Consider the following 18,451-nt stretch of genomic DNA (forward strand, 5'->3'; position numbering starts at 1 on the left):
TTTAAAATGTGTATGTTGAGTTTTATGTTCTCATTCACATAAATATACATGATGTGATATATAGTTTGACTTAGAGCGTTCATATGTATATGTTTTACACAACGTTTATTTTGTATGCACTTGAAGAACAGTGTACATGTTGAGATCTTATTTTGTTATTCATGACGTGACTTCCTGTTGTGATGCGTTATGTTTTGCGACCTACTTTACCTTAAGATGAAAGAGCGGGAGATTGGTTGTTGTGTTCCATGGCTGCTGATGAAATGCTATTCCAGTTAGCTGTGAAGAAGGAATGAATAAAAGGTGACGTGATAACACTAAAGTGTGATTCTTGGTAACATGGCTGACGAAGCAGCCGACCCACCAGTTGAAGCAGTCAACTCAACAGGTTATGGGCCCAGGCGCGACACGGGAGGAAGATGGCGAAGGTTGGTGTTCGACGGTGATGAAAACAACTATGAACTTTGGGAAGTAAAATTTCTCGGGCAGATGAGAATAACAGGATTGAAAAACGTTCTATTTTCTGTCGATGAACCAGACCCAGAAAAGAACGCAGAATGCTATGCAGAGCTTATTCAGTTGCTCGACGACAAAAGTCTGTCGCTGGTGATGAGAGAGGCCGCAGATGACGGCAGAAAAGCTTTGCAAATACTACGGGACCATTACGCCAGCAAGGGTAAGCCCCGAATTATTGCCCTGTACACAGAACTAACTTCTTTGAAAAAGAAGTCTGAAGAAACAGTGACTGACTACATTATTCGAGCTGAAAAAGCAGTGACTTCTCTGAGAAATGCGAAGGAAACAATAAGCGACGGACTGATAATAGCCATGATTCTGAAAGGACTTCCAGAAACATACAAGCCTTTTGCAATACATTAAACTCAAACCAGTGAAGAACTATCATTTACACAGTTCAAAAGCAAACTACGGAGTTATGAAGAGACAGAAAAATTCGACAACAAACCAAAGTCGGACAACGTTATGAAAGTGGATGTATCTTCTGTAACATGTTACGGATGTGGACAACGTGGGCATGTTGCGAGAGATTGTCGCCAAAAAGGAGCACCAAAATGGTGTAGCTTCCGCAGAAGCTCAACACACAGCAATGAGACATGCAGAAGAAAGACCAACTTCAAAGATGACGCAAAACAAACTGCTGAAAGACAAGAAAAGCATGAGGAGGAACAAACCTTTGTATTCAAAGTAAGTCACAACTTTCTACCAAATGACATTAAAGAAAAAGGACTGATGGTTGATTGTGGAGCCACATCACACATCGTAACAGAGAAAGACAAATTCACAACATTTGATGAGTTGTTTAACCCAAAGAAGCACTACATGGAGCTAGCTGATGGATCCAGGGCAAACAACGTAGCATTGAAACATGGTGACGCGGAGGTGTATCTGCAGGATTCAAATGGAAGACTCGTCCCTGTCAAGGAGGCCTTGTTCATACCAACTCAGGATATATTCTCTGTAAAAGCAGCCACAAGCGATGGTGCCAAAGTGGTCTTCAAAAGGGGACAAAATGAGCTCACAACCAAAGATGGAATCGTCTTCTGCATTGAAGAATACGAGAGACTGTATTATCTGAAAATGGTAAATAATCACATACAATGTGATGACACAGTTAATACTATGATATTCAGTGACGGTGTAAACTTAACTTGTGATGTCAAAACATGGCATGATATGTTGGGTCACTGTAATGTAGATGATGTGCTAAAATTACCAAATGTGGTAGATGGTATGAAAATCACAGGTAATGCTAAAATAGACTGTATTGTTTGCACAGAAGGAAAATTCACAAACAGCAGAAATAGGAAAACCGATGCCAAAGCTAATGCACCTCTAGAACTGGTACACACAGACTTAGCAGGTCCTATTGAGCCGATTAGTCGAGAAGGCCACAAATACGCCATTTCATTCACAGACGATTTTTCAGGGGCAGTGTCTGTGTATTTCCTCAAAAACAAAAGCGACACAACATTAGCAACAGAAAAGTTTCTGGCAGACTGTGCACCATACGACAGTGTAAAATGTATCAGATCCGACAACAGTACAGAGTTTATGAGCGGGGCTTTTCAGTCCCTTTTAAGAGAAAAGAGTATTAGACATGAGACGTCATCACCAACAAACAATGACCTCATTTTCTACCAACCAGCTTATTTGATGTGATAAGAGTCGGTACAGTGTAGGCTGCAGCCCTCTAGTGGGCCTTGAAAGTATTGCATGTGTGCTAAGAAAGGGTATTTACAATAACATTAAAAGTTCATATTTTTATTTCATTTTACAGTTTACCACATGCACTTATTTTGTTCCTTAACAAATTGTTACTTGTACATGGATGGAATATTTACTTGCACTGCATTGCTGTAGGCCCGCTTTCTCACACAATTGTACTGTTAGTGAAATAGAAATCATCATAGTCAACAACACAATACAAAAAATGAAGCAATACAAAATAATACAATTTGATATGACACGGATACGATGTGATACAATGTGATATGATATGATATGATGATATATATATAGGATACGATACATTGTGTTGTATATGATACTGCACTATGATATGTTAACATACGATACATACTGTACATATGACACGTTAAGATCTGTATTCTAAGATTCATGAATTAAGGACAAAGTTTCATTGACAGTGTATTAATTTCTGTATTCAGTGTTGGGGTGGTGGCGGGGGGGGGCATTGTCCGTACGAAATAAGAACAAACTGGACACCATTGTTTAAACAAGGCAGCAAGATAACTGGGAAGCAAACGTGCAGCTTTTCTTACCTGAATTACACTGAACCTTTGAACAAGATCATAGCAGACCGACTGCACTTTCTTTGGTATGAGTATGAACCCTTGACTTCAGGGCGCAGGCACAGCATGTCCAGTTTGAGGACTGAAAGAGGCATCACATGCTTTGTACCACAGAGCATTCAGCACTCAGCATTTTACTGAACTCGCTACTTGACATCCCTTACATGTAATCAGGCGATGCTTTGATGGCATCACCATTTTAGTGACATGTTTGAATGATTTTGTTTCATTTAAAGTGCTGCCCAGTTTGGTTGTTGATGTATTTTGTCTCGAGACAAATTATCCTAGGGGCAATAAAAGTTACAGTCATTCATGATGGGAAGCACTTTGTTTGAAAAATAATTTCTTGGACAGGAATTGGTTGTGTTGTTCACTAATTGCTGTCTCAACCAGTAGAAAACACCTCCACAATGTAAGCCATGCTGGATGGGTAAAATGCATTGTGACAGGTTGTAAGAAACAACAAATAAAAAAGCATAGACACGTTTTACAGATGCTAAACATGAACAGTGAAGGGTACAGCAGACACTGTTCAACAGATATTTGTGTTAATGTGGTGAATTCAACAAAAAAGCCCTCATAGTAATACTTACACTCAACGTACTCTTCACTTTCCTTTTTCCTCTCAAGCCTTTTCTCTTCTGAATGAATGCTTGGTCAGATTTGATGACACTCCTCACCCATTTGCCTTCATCTCATCGCGCTCTCCTGTTGCTCTTTTTAACTTGACGTCTCAACCCGACCTTTGATCCATTTCAAAACGTTTGTTCTGTTGAAGCTACAAAGCTCGCTCCTCTCCCCTTCCTGCTCTAGCTCTACCTCCCTCTCTTTAGAGTTTTTTTTTTTTTTTTTCCATCCTCTGACCCTCACGCCTGACCTCTGCATGTGTAAAATATATGTTCACATTCTGAAGTCATGGAAACTCTTCCCACCTTCCTCATTTCTTCTCCGTTACTGTGATTTTTTTTTCATGTTGAGACCTGTAAACCTGACCTCTACTATCTGTTAAATGGATACGTTCACAATATTTTCATAGTGAAGCCCTCTGACTTCCTTTCCCTCTCTCTCTCTCTCTCTCTCTCTTTCTCTCTCTCTCTCTCTCTCTCTCTCTCTCTCTCTCTCTCTCTCTCTCTCTCTCATCCTCAGCTCCCTACCTCCTACTCTAAATGTGTTGCCTGTCTCATGCTGAGTCTCTCTGAGCATCTGTCTCCCTGCCTGTCTTCTTTTCAGTCTTTTCTTCATATATCCCGGACTTAGAATCTGACCCTGGCACCATCTGTCCATCAAGACTCCCAACCCCTGCGCCTCGGTTTCTACATTATTTATCCCAACAAAATAACTCCTCTCTGTGCAAGAAGATAAATGCTCCTTTTCCTTGTGCATTCCAACAGCCTCTGCAGTGCAGTAACAGATGTCTCACAGAGGGGTGAATGTTAACTACAGCTAAATCCCATTCATTTCTAAGGGCTAATGTGCGTGTGTGTGTGTGTGTGTGTGTGTGTGTGTGTGTGTGTGTGTGTGTGTGTGTGTGTGTGTGTGTGTGTGTATACTGGCTGGTTGGAAAGGGGATAAACAAAGCGACTTAGCGCCTGGTGTCTTGTCTCACTAAATATTTGATCAGGACTGAAGCTTTTCCTTGATGATTTTTATTGCACAAGATTTGAAATGTGGCCTTTTTTTCACTCCTTATTTGTTTCTTATGTTCTTACTAATGCTCTCCCACTCCTTTCATTTGGTCTATTTCTTTACTCTTTAAGTAGTTTTCTTTCTCCAGTCTCTAAATCTTGCTCTCATGTGATGTCTTTATTATCTGCAAGATCTATTGTGTCTTGGTTTGGGGTTTGAGAGGGGTGATTTTTTTTCACTTCCTTTTTCCGATAACAGCATTCTCTAACAGTGACATCGTCCAATGATTTTGTTTGTGGTATTAAATTTTATGCCTACTACTGAGAATTCCTTTTTTTTGTATAAAGTAGCGTTTGCTGTTCAGTCCTACCTCAATCTCAAAACTTCTGACAGTGTTTCTGTTACAAAGTGCAGTTCGTAATAGTTTTTATTATTTTGATTCAGGCATTTCTGCCATCTCTCTACTTCTCTTTTCAATCTTCTCTTGGAGAGCCCTGCCATCTCCTCCCCTTATGTGTGCATTGCAAGGTGGCAATATGTTAATTAGTGACAACTGGAACAAGCTCCTTACCAGGAAGTATTCTTCAGATTGAGATTACAGTGGGGAGAATCATATCCGTATAAGAACACATTCATAAATCTTATTTCAACTTTTCTTAAAAACAAGCTCAAGAAAAAACTTGAGGAAAATGTTGGTTACCAGGGGATGTTCCCTTTCTGACCTCCATGTACGCCTTGATTTGCGCATTTATAGTTTTGAAAGAAACACCACAATAGTTATCAAAAGCATTGCTGGGAGAATTTGTTCAGCCTTTATTTCTCTTTAAATCATAAGGAAAGAAAATCCTTTTAAATCGCCATTTCTGTAAAGTATCTTCCCGTACACGCTGTATTCAATTTTATTTTATTTCCATAATTGTTCCTGTTCTATTTGCATGAACTCTTTTCTCCTCTTGTTTCAGACACTTCAATAAATGTCCTTTGTGTTTCCCGCCTCTGTAACAGTGTGCCCTGCCTTGATTAGTTTCACCTGTGTTTGATTAGCCTCATTTCCAAGAGTATTTAGCCGGTATGCGTCTGTAGCACTTCACCCATTCGTCTTTGTCTCTAATGTTATTCATCCAAGTTGTTTTTGCTTGTTTCTTCTGCTTTGTGTTTCTGGTGTCCTCATGCTGTTCTTGACCTCACCTTTTGCCTTCTCCCTGCTAGATTTGCTTTCCCAGATTCTCTTGATGGCCCACATATATAGCCTACAAACCCTGTTTTTTCCATTATTAAAGTCTGACAGCATCAAGGTTGTCTTTCTAGATGTGCTGTTGCATACTTTAAGAAAATCATGCTTCAGTACCTAGACATTGTGAACATGACTAGTTAACATTTATAGTTTAGAAACGTTAATCTTAGCATGATAAATGTAACAGTTCTAAACCACACTCAGATGCAGAGGAAATGCCCGGAAACAAATAACAGGTCATAAGAAAAAGTTCTATACATAAACGCTCGTAGGTCAAACACAGCGAGTCAGCAAGGGCAGAAAAATCCAACAAGTTCAAATCCACAAAATCCCAAAACCGAAAATCCAATCAAAGTTTAAAACCAGGCAAGCAAACACACGGAAAATAAGGCTGGAATGCATGAAACACTACAAAGACATTGACAACCTGTCAGAGGGCTGGTGGAAACACAGCGGTATATATACAAGTCAGACTAATTACAGATGGGACATGTGTGTGTTGGGACAAAAGGTGGGAAACAGAACAATGGCAGGAAGTCAGACTAGACTAAAAACAAAATAAAACAGGAAGTGAACACAAAACACAAGAAAACAAAATGTTTGACTAACATAATATCACAGATTACAATATCTATAATATAACAGTGGACTCTGTATTTAAGGCTTTAAACATAGAAATGTAGGTGGAAATCCTTAATTTGGGTTTAGTTTCACCTTTGTATTTCAATATTTTTTGCACCACTTTTATTCTCTTTTGACCAAATGTCTCCCTCTGTCCAAGTCAGCTCTCCATGGCCGAGAGTTATGTGGGGTGAGCCAATGCATGGAAATAATTGATGGCAGAATGAGTAAACAAAACAAAGAAATGGAGCCAGCAAAATAGCCAAAAAAAAATCACATAATGTTCTTGTATTCTGGATTTGATTAGTATTGTGTCCTCTGTTTGTAATACAGGTCCAACAGGAATTTGTGATTTGGTCAACAGGTTTTCATTTAGTTTTCAGAATCAATGTCAGGCTCTTGATGAAGGGAACAGCTCTCACTGGATGAGGAATTCCTCAGGCATACATAGAGAGGGATCAGAGAGAGAGGGAGAGAGAGAGGAGGCCAAACTGGACTACAGCCAAGTCAAAGAGAGCTAGAGCGATATAGAGGGAGGGAGATAATCAGAGAAGTTGGAGAAAGCCAGCAGGTATTGGAAAAGAGATGCAAAGAAAAGGAAATGCAGTTAACAAGATAACACTACAGAGAGAGAAAATAACACAGAGGTGGTTGCAAATCTTCCAGGGCATTATCAGGCACATAAAGATTTTGCTTCAAAACTAAGTTTAGATTGATTCCATCACACTCAATGTTGTTCTGATAATGGGCCTGACCTTAACAGCAGCCTCGTAGGAGTCCAAATCAAAGAAGAGTGTAGCCGTCAGCTTTCTTATTTTCTCTTAATTATCTCCGTTAATCTTCTTATTAATTTTTCACATGGATGTTAAGTTGATCAACAAGGCTCTGCCCCGGGCATTTTTATTTTGAAATACTGCTGGACCTTCATGAATGTACTTCTGGAACATTTTCCTCTTAAGAACTCGATCTATTGACATTGCATACTGGTGAGCAGAGTGTATATCTGAACATGTAAAGATAATAATTGCTGCTTTATTTATAATTTTCTGAACAGTTATCCACACACACATACAAAAACACACCCGGTCCCCACCAGGATAGAAAAACAACCACATACACGGTCCTAACCAGTATAGCAGTTGCTAGAAGAAGAAAAAAGTAAGGTCAACAAAAGCAAAACTGGTAAGTAAAGTGGTGCAACCTGAGAGCTGATGTATAACCTGCTGGGGAGATAAATAGGAAGTGGGTAACAGTTTTGGGATCAGGTGATGTCTCAAGCAGAAAAGCTTTCTAGTGACGGCTGCTGAACAGGTGGGGGATGACAGGAAGATTGCTTCCAGTGTAGTACAGTAGGGACACAGGATGAACAATTAGAGAGCGGGACATTGACAGCCATGGAAAACTGCCCATTTTGACTGAATAGTCACAGGATTCACAAGCCTCAAGAATTACAAACAGGAAGCTTTTAAACAAGCACTCCCATCACAGTCCCCCTGTCTGCTATTATGTAATAGGGATTTGTAGTTCTTTTAGGTTTAGGATTGATTTTGTAAACTTCACTTTTCAGAAAAGGCCTAACTGAACAGTTGACAAGAGGTAAAAGTCTGATGTCTATCAGACATTTCTTGGCAGACAGCGTGTGAAATAAAGTTAAAAGCACTCAAAAGTATTTCTGGGTCTTCTTGGATTTGGCTGAAAAAAAAATCTCTTGCAGTGTGTTGTGTGTAAGTCTCTGGAGGAAACATCTCCAACGTTGAAGAGTGCCAGAAGAGCATAAAAACTCTCTATTTAGTGAAAAATGAACAGGTAAGAGCAGTGTTTGTGTGGGTTACCAACCTGGAATGAGTTTTTGTGGTGAATATTTGGTCTTCCAGTCGGGAGATTCTTTATAACCTTTGAATGCTTGTCATAGTGTTTTTCCTTGTATGTGTTTGTGTTGTGGTGACCCAGGGGGGTGGTAGAGGAGCTCCAAATTAAATAGGAGACACAAGACTAATGACCACAAGAATAAATAGACTTTAATGTAACTTTGAGTGGAAAAGGGATTGGGAGTGACGGTTTCTTCCCATCTGAGTTCTCCAGGTGTACAGTAGTACACTACCCGTTAAAGGGTTTTCCACTGTCCTGCAGGAAAAGCAGAAAGAGAGCAGTGAGCCTTGAGAGTTAGGTTGGCAAGTTAGCTTCCCTAGGTGAGGAGAGAGAGAGAGAAAAAGGGGGGAGAGAGAAAAAGAGTGTTAGCAGTACCAAAATCCAACATTGCGCTGTGTTCAGTCTTTTTGAAAATGCTGTGGCTGAAGGTCTTTTTAACAGCTTATATAACAGCCTCTGCCATCAGTTTGTGAATGGGTAGGTGTGACCTGCGGTGTAAAAAGCAATTTGAGTAGTCAGATGACAAGAAACGTGCTATAGCTTAAGTCTGTTTACCATTCACAATGAGCCTCTGTTACCCTTACCATACTGCTTGGAAGCTGGCTAAGTAGACTGCTCTGATTACCTTAAGGGCTGCAGGTCAGTCCAATGTCATGTGCTCAGAGACTGCAATACCTGAACCTCTATCAACACCCCCCAGTATGAGCATGGAGATCCACCTTCTGATGTGGATTGGATGAGCTGTTTCCCCTGGTTTGTGAGTATTTAACAGCACATGTGAATGGGTGTTTGTGGTTGTGCATTTGGAGTATTGTATATATGAAAAAATGCAGAAAACCTTCATTAATCTCCATTAATTACAGATCTGATGGAACATTTTGCTCTGTAAGGGATATTCCTTTCTTTGTGTTTACAGGTGTGTGTGCATATTTGTTTTATTATGTAACCATGTGTAGCCTTGTATATGTGTTATTCTTTCAGTTTAGTTTGAAAGACATTTGCCTTTTACTTCTTTCTGTGTGTATCTGCTGATATTTTGTAGACATTCGTTTACTTGTTTGTCCGACTCTGGTGTGTCCCTACTCCTACACGGTGTCTGTTTCATGTCAGATTATTTTCAGTCTTTCATGTTGCTTTTTTTCATTCTTCCTACCTCGTTCCATTCAAACACTTTACCATATTAAATTCATTCTTCAGAGCCCTGTGTTGGCGTGTTTGTTGCAATGAAAAAATTGCATTCTTGCTGGATGGCTCGGTAGAATTTGTTGTGACAAATCTGACAGCTCGACTAAACAGCTGACGTGTTTCACATACTTTATGCGTTCATTGACTTGGTGAGTGACTGATGATTGACTGAATGACTAGTTAGTTTTCAAACCAGAAGACAGACTGATTGACTGGATGTAACATTTAAATGACTGGCTGTTGTCTTGAGTGACTGACTGACTGTTCTGCCAGTTGAGTGTAGTTTCTCTTTGAAATGACTGACTGGTTGATTGTAGTCTAAGGTGGCTGACTTTCTATTTCTCTTTCAGTTTGGATTATTTGGACACATAAACAGACAAGTGAAGACAAGTCAAGACTGATGTAAATCTGCTGACACTCGTAAAAAACATACTGTCGTAATGTTGCATTTTGGAGGTGAAGATTTGATGTTATAGGCTACTGCAAAACCAGGAGGAAAAAAAACAGATCAATATAACCTTAAAAGTGAAAAGTTCATACCTATGACACGGTATACTCACTTTATGATAACATACAAACTTAACAAGACATTTTTCCTATGAAAAGAAAATATTACATTTTATATTTTTAAGCATGATAATGCAGTAGCCAATCCAGACAATATAGGGATTATTGTCTTCTCTCGGTAAAGATTGCCTTTCTCATTTGTGACTCCTCATTGGTGCTTCAAATCATTAATACTGTCAATAGAGTTTCTGGGTCAACTGTAGTTCATTTCAATTCAGGCGCCATACCAGTAAGCACTACTGTTTCATTATTTTTACCCTCAGCCAGCCCACAAAAGCACTGATGAAAACCCTCTTCATCCCCTGAAAATGTAAAGTGTTTCTCTTAAATGTTTAACTTTCAATTATATATATATATATATATATATATATATTTTTTTTTTTTTTTTTTTTTTATTAGCTCTTAACTGATATGTAACCGCTTTACAATTTTAATATTTTATTGATAGACTTAATTTAATTAGGACCGTGCACATTCATCAACATATCAGCAATGAGCATCAATGCAAATATGCTAAAATTAGCACAATAGCTAATTCAATCCGTATGAGGTTTGAAATCAGTCCACTATGTAATATCTAGCAGAGCATCATAAGCATTCATTTACGGTTGTTTTTCTTTCTTCTTTACAAATGTAATTTCAGAGTTTACTGATCATGTTCTCCATTAACTCCTCAGAGATATATTTAGCTCTTTAGCTGCTAACTGATGCCCTGTGGTTCAGATATTTGCTAACTGCTTGATGCGGCACACGGTAGATAGTGTACAGTAGAGCTTGTAGCTGAAAACTGGTGAAAACCACATTAAGAGCACTGACAGTCAACCTAAAAAGTAAAGTTGTAGGCTGGTTAATAAAAACAATGAGCTATAAGATGCTATAGAAGAGCAAGGCCAAGTATCCACCTAGCGTTTTTTTGAATCGCTTGCATGAAGCGTTGTAGCGCTGAGAATAGAAAGCGTTGCACATCCATCCTGTCTCTATGACAACAATCTGTTGACTACGGCAGCTGCATGACCGACACAGCTCTGTTGCTTTTAACTGTATGTTTTTAATTTGAGATTGTTTCTTTCCTGATCAGACATGGATCAAAGAAGATGCGGGTACAAGACACGATCCATAGGATACTAAATTACAGGGAATATCATGTAAATAAAAAAATAGCGGATGTTTTAAAATTAAATGTCTGTTGAAAATCCTGTTTGGCTATTTACACCTTGCATAATCATCATCCAGAGGCGATACTTAAGTACAATGAGAAGAGAGGACAAACATTCCTTCATTTCATTTTTGGCAGAAAGAAACTCTCGTATTCCGATCAGTTACTGTCAGAAGCTGCCTGAGAAATAAAGGTTTTAGTTTTTTTGAGTGAGGACTGCATCTGTGGTTTGTAATCTGTGTTTTTGTTCAGGTCAAAGCAGATCAGCGTACTTTTTTCTGAAGCCAAAGACAGATAGCAATCAACTTCATCATTTCCCCTCACCTCTACAGTCAATGTCAAGATGCTCCCCCCAGTGTCTCCATCCCTCCCTCCCTCCCTCCATCATCTGCATCTGTATTCCCCTCCACCTCCACCCTCAGAAGCCCCATCTTCCTCACTCTCTTTATAGTATTCTCCCTTGCTATATTTATTTTTGTCTCCACTCTGCCTTCTTTCAGCCTACTGTATCTCTTATACACAAATCAGTCCCCATGCTATCTTTATTTTTTATCCCTCCTCCTCTCTCTTTTGCATTCAAATTATTCATTTTCTCTGACTCTCTTCTTCGTTGAGGTTTAAGCAGAGGAGTGGGAGAGGTAGAGAAGGTCACTTAGGAGATGAATGTAGCTTGTATCAGTCTGGCATCTCCTCCCCTTCAGATTGGTTTCCTCCTGCCCTCTAGTCACACCGATGCATAATTCATCTCCCCCTTGCTCCTCGTCTTTAATTGTGGAGTTTTGTTACACACTTCTCCTCTTCCTCCTTTTTTCTCATCTTTTTTCTCTTTTGGGCTCCCATCAACTTACTCCTTTCTAGTCTTTTTGTCTTCCGTTTTTATTGCCCAACGACATGTCAAGTTGTAAGGCTGAAGATAACAAGTGAGGCTTCGAAGTGAATATATAAAGTTAGGTGTATGTGGTTTAGCATCAGGATGTGTGGGACTGTGAGTCTGCACAAACCAGTGGGCATAGCCAATATGACTTTGGATGTGAGCTTCTCTTTTAAAGCTTCGAGTTAAATATTTTGCCCATGCTATCTTGTTTTTTGGAACCAAATAGTGACCATAGCTGGTTGATAGAATAGAAAAACATTGGTAGGCCTCTGTCCTTGTTGACAGGCTACCATGGAAACGACTGTCAGTCACAGTTAGAACGTCATAAGGCTTGCCCTGATTTAACCTCCAGTATACACTATAAATGGGACTTTTTTTTATAACATTAACTTAATTGCTGTGAAAGGAATGAGGTATTTCGATAACTGAGAAGTAGGCTAAATTTTGCATTTGGTTCGTTATACCCAGTGGTGTAGTGGTACCAGGAGAAGTAGGTATACTCTTAAGTCACGTTCCTTAATTAAATTTTTTAGGGGTCCTGTCCAGTAACAGATAAACGCCCTACATTATAACCAGTGACATGTAAGACTAAATATGGGCCCTTAGAAATTACACATTGTGGCACACAATAGCGTGTGACAAATATATAATTATGCATTTCGAGGGAACTACTCCTTATTCCAGAGTGCTCAGAAAACGTATATGTAAAGCAAAACATAACATATTAGTTTTGCAATTCAGTTTTACATTTATTAAGTTACTCTTTCAAATAAGCAATTTGTTACTTTTAAAATATTAACTTGAACAAACTAAAAGAGAAATCCCTGACGCATTCAAACTGTTTCAGTTTGAATTCTATGGTTGAGTAGGGGTGCAGGTGTAGTTCAGGTTGAGCAGCTAGAGCGATGGCAGCGATGAAAGGGATTTATGAAAGTATTTGTATTAACTGACAGGGCAGGCAGGTAGAAGTCAGGCGAGATTTATTTTTCCTATGGACGGCATCGGCAAATTATCAAGACACACGGCTCTCCCTCTGATTGACTTAACCTGATATTCTCACCAAACCAACTAACCAACCAACCAACTAGGGGCAGCTAAAGCTCAGTGGGTTGAGTCGGTCGCCTCTCAACCTGAAGGTTGGGGGTTTGATCTCCAGCTCCTGCAGCCACATGTCCAATGTGTCCTCCTTGGGCAAGACACTTAACCCCGGGTTACTGAGTCAGCAGAATGTGTATGAATGGGATTAGTTACTTCTGATGGTCACTTAAATAGCAGCCTCTGCCATCAGTGAATGGGTGTGAATGGATAGGTGTGACCGGCAGTGTAAAAGCACTTTGAGTAGTCAGATTTACCAACCAACCATCTCTTGCTGTGTATTTGTGAGACTCCAAAGGTTTGAGAAAGCTTCAGTGTGCGTTGATCTGGAAATGGAGCAGGCTTGGGGGATCAAAGAGGTAATCCAGTGGGGGGGGCCTGGCTCCCCCTATTGCTTTGCTCCCTTAGCCAGGTTTGTATTCATGGTACAGGTTTATAGAGCTATGGCAGTTGACTCATTGTTCTGTGTAAATATGAGTGTGGCCAGTCCAAAGATTTATTACTTGTTTCAACATCATCATTACTCTAATCCTCTGAGAACATGTGTATTTTAAGCCAGAATTTATTGCAGCCTAATGTTTGCTTTTGTCATAAAAAAGATACGAGCACTTTCCAGTGTGCCGAGTAAACTGTCTCTTTCGCTCTAGAGTAAACTACACACTTTCCACACACACACACACAAAGTGTTTCACCTCCTCAATTGCTCCTAACAAATGAGTTTAAATAAGGCTATTTAGATGTAAGTGTGGTACTTCATCATTTCTCTGCTGCAATAATTATTGGACTCTCGTTTTTTCCTCGCTCATTTCCACTCAATGCGGAAGCGGCTGGCTGCTTGAATTATGCATGTTTGTTTGTTGGTTTCATTGCACAAGCAGATGTCTCAGCTGGAATAATGGGGGTTCTAGAAAGTTATTATGTTGTTGCGGGCCTTTTTTTTGTTCTCCGGTTGGAGATATGGTGAGCACTTTGGGGTCTTTCGGCTCAATATGAATGAGATCTTCTGACATGGCTGCATATATTTGATTTTCGGTTCTTCCTTTTACCAAGCTTGAATTGGTCAGGGAGGGCGTTTGTTGCTGGGAGACAATATGATTGTAGCTTCATTTCCATGTTTCTGCTCTCTAACTCTTTGTGTCATATCATCACTGAGCTTTCACCCGAACCGACTTTAATATCTGCAATGGAGTTCCTTTTTCTCCACACATAAATCAACATTGTGTTTGGGGCAGACACACAGAGGAAACACAACTACTGTATATTATGTATCGCTGAATCATAGACTTCATCTACCCTCACACTTATCTCTTTTGACCGATACATGACAATGTAGAAAACAACACAGACTATTTCAGTCTCTTTTTAGGGAGCATTGTTTGCCGCTACAACACTTTCTAATAATGTAGTTTTAGCAGAGTTTACAACACCATTGAGGATTTATTTTCTACTTCTGTAGAACTGATGAAAAAGGCTTTGGTGACCTTGTAAACCCCACTCCTACTCCTTCCAACCTTGTTAAACTGTAATTGTATTCCTGTCATTCAGACCTGGGCAATGTTGAAATTTGTATGCTCAAGTACAGACACACTGAATGTACAAATTCTTCCCGATATTGACTTGCAGCCCTTTTTGCTCAGTCTGCATCCCAACTGGCTTAGCACATTGAAATACCCTCCTCTATCGTGTCTATCTCCATCTGCTCTTTGGTAAAACTGCTCTCACTTTCTCCTCTAAGTTGCCCGAAGCCTTAAAAGACCTTCTTCAACCTGACTCTTGATCATCCCCACCTCCCCCAGGCCAAGCTGAGGCCGAAAATGTGTTTGAATTTTTGCTCTTTGCTTGATAGTTTTACAAGGCACGTAAAACATATGCTTCAAAATGTCTCCAATCGGTAACAGTTGGCTGAAAGGCGATGACATTGCAGAAACCAGATTTAAGTAAGAATGTCTGACTTCTGGGAGACACACAGAAAACAGATCCACTTTTACTTTGAAACTGAAGCAAAAAAAATACTTTTGTCAACTGAAGAGATGTTTAAAAAGTAGAAAGGAAAGTGTTTTTTAACAACCACAAGATATTCCAAAAGAATAAACAAGGTCTTTGATACTCCAAGATCTGAGAACAGACAGATGCACAACTGTTACAAATATTATTTTGGTTACTTTGACTCACTCCTCTTTATAGTGAAGTATTAAAATGTCTGCATGTGTTTTTCCCACAGCTGGTAAAGATCCCATTCCAACACTTGTCGCTTCTGATCTTGATAATCGTCTGCTTCAAAATGCGATCTAGCCTGGGGACAGATGCTTAAGACACAGTCAAACAGCATAGTGTGTATGAAATGCAAATGAAACAAGCTCAAGCTGATTTTACACAGATTTTGCCTGATGTATAATGTTAAACTAAACTCTGACAACAGCCAAGCCAATGTCATACTCAAGGCAAATTGTGCTTTCAACAAAGGCAGGAGTGTATATTATCATTAAGGCAACTCATTGGGCTCCCAGTGGAGTTATGTGAGAATCTGTTCATCTAGTACAGATTCACAAACTTTTTTGGCTTGTGTACCCACTTTCAAAATTTTTTGCAGCCAAGTACCCCCTTCTCCGGCCAAGAACATTTTCCGTCTCCCACCTCATTTTCCCCAACTGGTTCATGACCTTGTTTCAACAGCCTGTTCATTTTGATCTTCCTGGCTGTTTTCTTGTGAGCATGCGAATGCATGTGCTTACTCGCTGAACAATTCACATCACCAGACAGATTCCCTCAGGTCGAAGCAGCTCTACATATAATGTAAGCTATATTATAAATGAATATCCTCGAGTTGGAAATAGTGCCCTATTTGATGTCGCATAGAGAACATATGCTGTTAATTCAGTTGTCTTAAATCGGTGTATGGATTTTCCTATAAATCCTTTATTTGGCTTGTTGTGATGCAACTTTTTTTAAATGACATTTGTGTCGCATACCCCTTGCAGTACTCCCGCGTACCCCTAGGGGTACACGTAATCCCATTTGAGAAACACTGATCTAGTACAATAAAATCATGCCACTCCTCATTCTCATCCAAGTTACATGTCCACAAATATCTCCATTTTAAGACACTATATACCTGCACTCCGGCTCTGCAAAAGAGGGATTCATCCATTCTTTCTATCTGACAGACTTAAGGTATAGGTAAGGTATAAGGTAAACTAATGTGAAACCACACACTGGGACCCCAACATTAGGCCGTTGCTGGTGAAATGTGGAATCACAAAGGCGTAATCCCGGCTGATAGGGCTGAATGGCCTTCAAATCATTAAACCCTCCTCTTATTGTACAGTTATTGCAAAGTATACAGTAGAATAAAGCTTAAGAATGAGAGCAATACTACAAATGAATAATAACTATAAACTTACCATTATAGCAAGTCCTACATGAGCACAGTGCAGTAGAAATGTAGGGTTAGCTGTGTGAAGCTGTCAGGCAGTAGACAGTGTGCCCAGCGGGACTCTCACAGAGATAGCTCTTCCACCTCAGAGCCTTCATTCAAGTCTGGGTCATGGACCCTTTCTCCTCCTTCTCCTTCTCCTCCTCCTCCTCGCGAGATGGAGGCCACAGGACTCTCTGGTGGTCTGTAATGAGCTTAGGAGTCAGCACCTATATCACACAAGCACACAGAATGTGTATAGACATTGAGATAAATCTGTGTGTGAGGAAAGGCAAACAGTTCAGAAGCTACAGTATAAACACATATGCATCCTGTGAGCATTATGTCCAATAAAATAAACATACACAAAAATTGCCTTAACAAAAAAAGAATGCATTCTGGCACATTGTGCAAAGCATGTTTGTGCACACACCTGCGAAGGCAGGGCAGCCCTTTGAGGCAGGATTAATGAAGCAGCAAACAAGGCCGCACTCGGCCGCAGTCAACAAGAGCTCCTCAGTTTCTTTGCTCATCTTCTGTAACACTTTGTCTGTTTTACAACACATATCTGTCTTCTGTGCAAGTGGTTCTTGTTTTCTCTGATTCTGTCTGAAAGCCTATATCTCCCTTTTGTAGTGCAGTGAAATTAGGTTATCTACCCTTTGTTTCAACAACTCCTAGCAGATTTATTGAAGTGTATGGGGAGGCGGGGGCGGTGTTTAAAACTTCCTTTTTTAGTCCTACTGCTGTGCTTTTTTCAATCCCCTTCGTCAAATCTAAATCTAAATTTCTACTGATGCTAGCAACAGAGTGAGATACTGCGCTAACCCGACGCCGAGCTAGACTTGAATATTTAAAAAAAAGATAGTTGCCTTCTTCTCATTACTTGTTAGAAAAATAATACTGGACAAGACATAGCTAACTATCTAGCTAGCCACACCTTGCTCTAAAAGAATTATATATAAGAGATAGACAATATTTTGCTAGCTAATGGTAACAGGAAAAGAATATGGCTTCCTGATGTGAGGTCTATTTCCCTATCCCCCAAATTAGAATTTTACTTTGTATTATATCAAGCCACATGTGTAGCTTAACTAGTCAGGCAACTAGAATAAAATATTTAAACAATCCATGACTTTTTACCCGCAGTCGAAATTGGAAGGGATGAATAGAAAGACATATTGGTGGTGTAGCCTATAGCTCTCAATATGATGGATGGATGGATGTGGATGTGGATGATTGGATGGATGGATGGACGTGGATGTGAATGTGAATGTGGATGACTGGATGGATGGATGGATGGATGGATGGCTCATTCTCTTCTTCTCTTTTCTTGTACTCCCACAGTGCAGTAAGTCAGGAGCTTGTATTGAGTGGGTGCCTATTAGCAGTTCCCCTATGGCCAAGTTGAATGTCAGGGATATTAAGTTTCCTTCCTCTGACCTCAATACTGAAAATAGAATTAACTGTAAGAGTAAGGAAGAAAATGATTTCAGAAACAGACGTATTCTGAATAAAGAATACGTCTGTAATTATCTAACCCAAAAATGTTGTGTGACTTTCACCATGACACCTAGCTTAATAGATTTTTATCTCCAATCAATGCTGCATTTTCTGTCTCTGTCCAGTTAGGGCAATACATTAAAGCTGCAATATCATTAAAATAAACATGTCAGTGTACACATCCTTATCAGCTACAGTCAGTGATGATGATGAATAGATGTTAAAACCAGCAATGTAATGAATATTGAACTTTAAAATTCCCCTCCATCTTCTGCCTCCTGTTCTCTCTTTTTTTGTGGCATAGTGACACCTGCTGGCCAGCTGAGAAACAAAATGCAGGTAGTTTTAATAAAGAATAATTATTATGCCAAATAAATATTCCATAATTTCCCCTCACACACACACGCACACACACACACACAGACAAAGTACACACCCAATAACGTTCACATGCAGGTTTGAATAAACACACGAAGAC

The 18,451-nt window shown here is 39.7% G+C and overlaps 1 long non-coding RNA gene across 1 annotated transcript; it reads right to left on the reverse strand.

Moving 5' to 3' along the window:
- Positions 1-8,308: 8,308 nt before the first annotated feature.
- LOC109975803 (uncharacterized) lies at positions 8,309-16,634 on the reverse strand. Its single transcript, XR_002277166.3, has 2 exons — positions 16,460-16,634; positions 8,309-8,436 (listed from the first exon to the last, which is right to left on the reverse strand). It is a non-coding gene; the product is annotated as an uncharacterized lncRNA (long non-coding RNA).
- Positions 16,635-18,451: the final 1,817 nt, after the last annotated feature.

This window comes from Labrus bergylta, chromosome 23, assembly GCF_963930695.1.
Source record: "Labrus bergylta chromosome 23, fLabBer1.1, whole genome shotgun sequence".
NCBI classification, from domain to species: domain Eukaryota; kingdom Metazoa; phylum Chordata; class Actinopteri; order Labriformes; family Labridae; genus Labrus; species Labrus bergylta.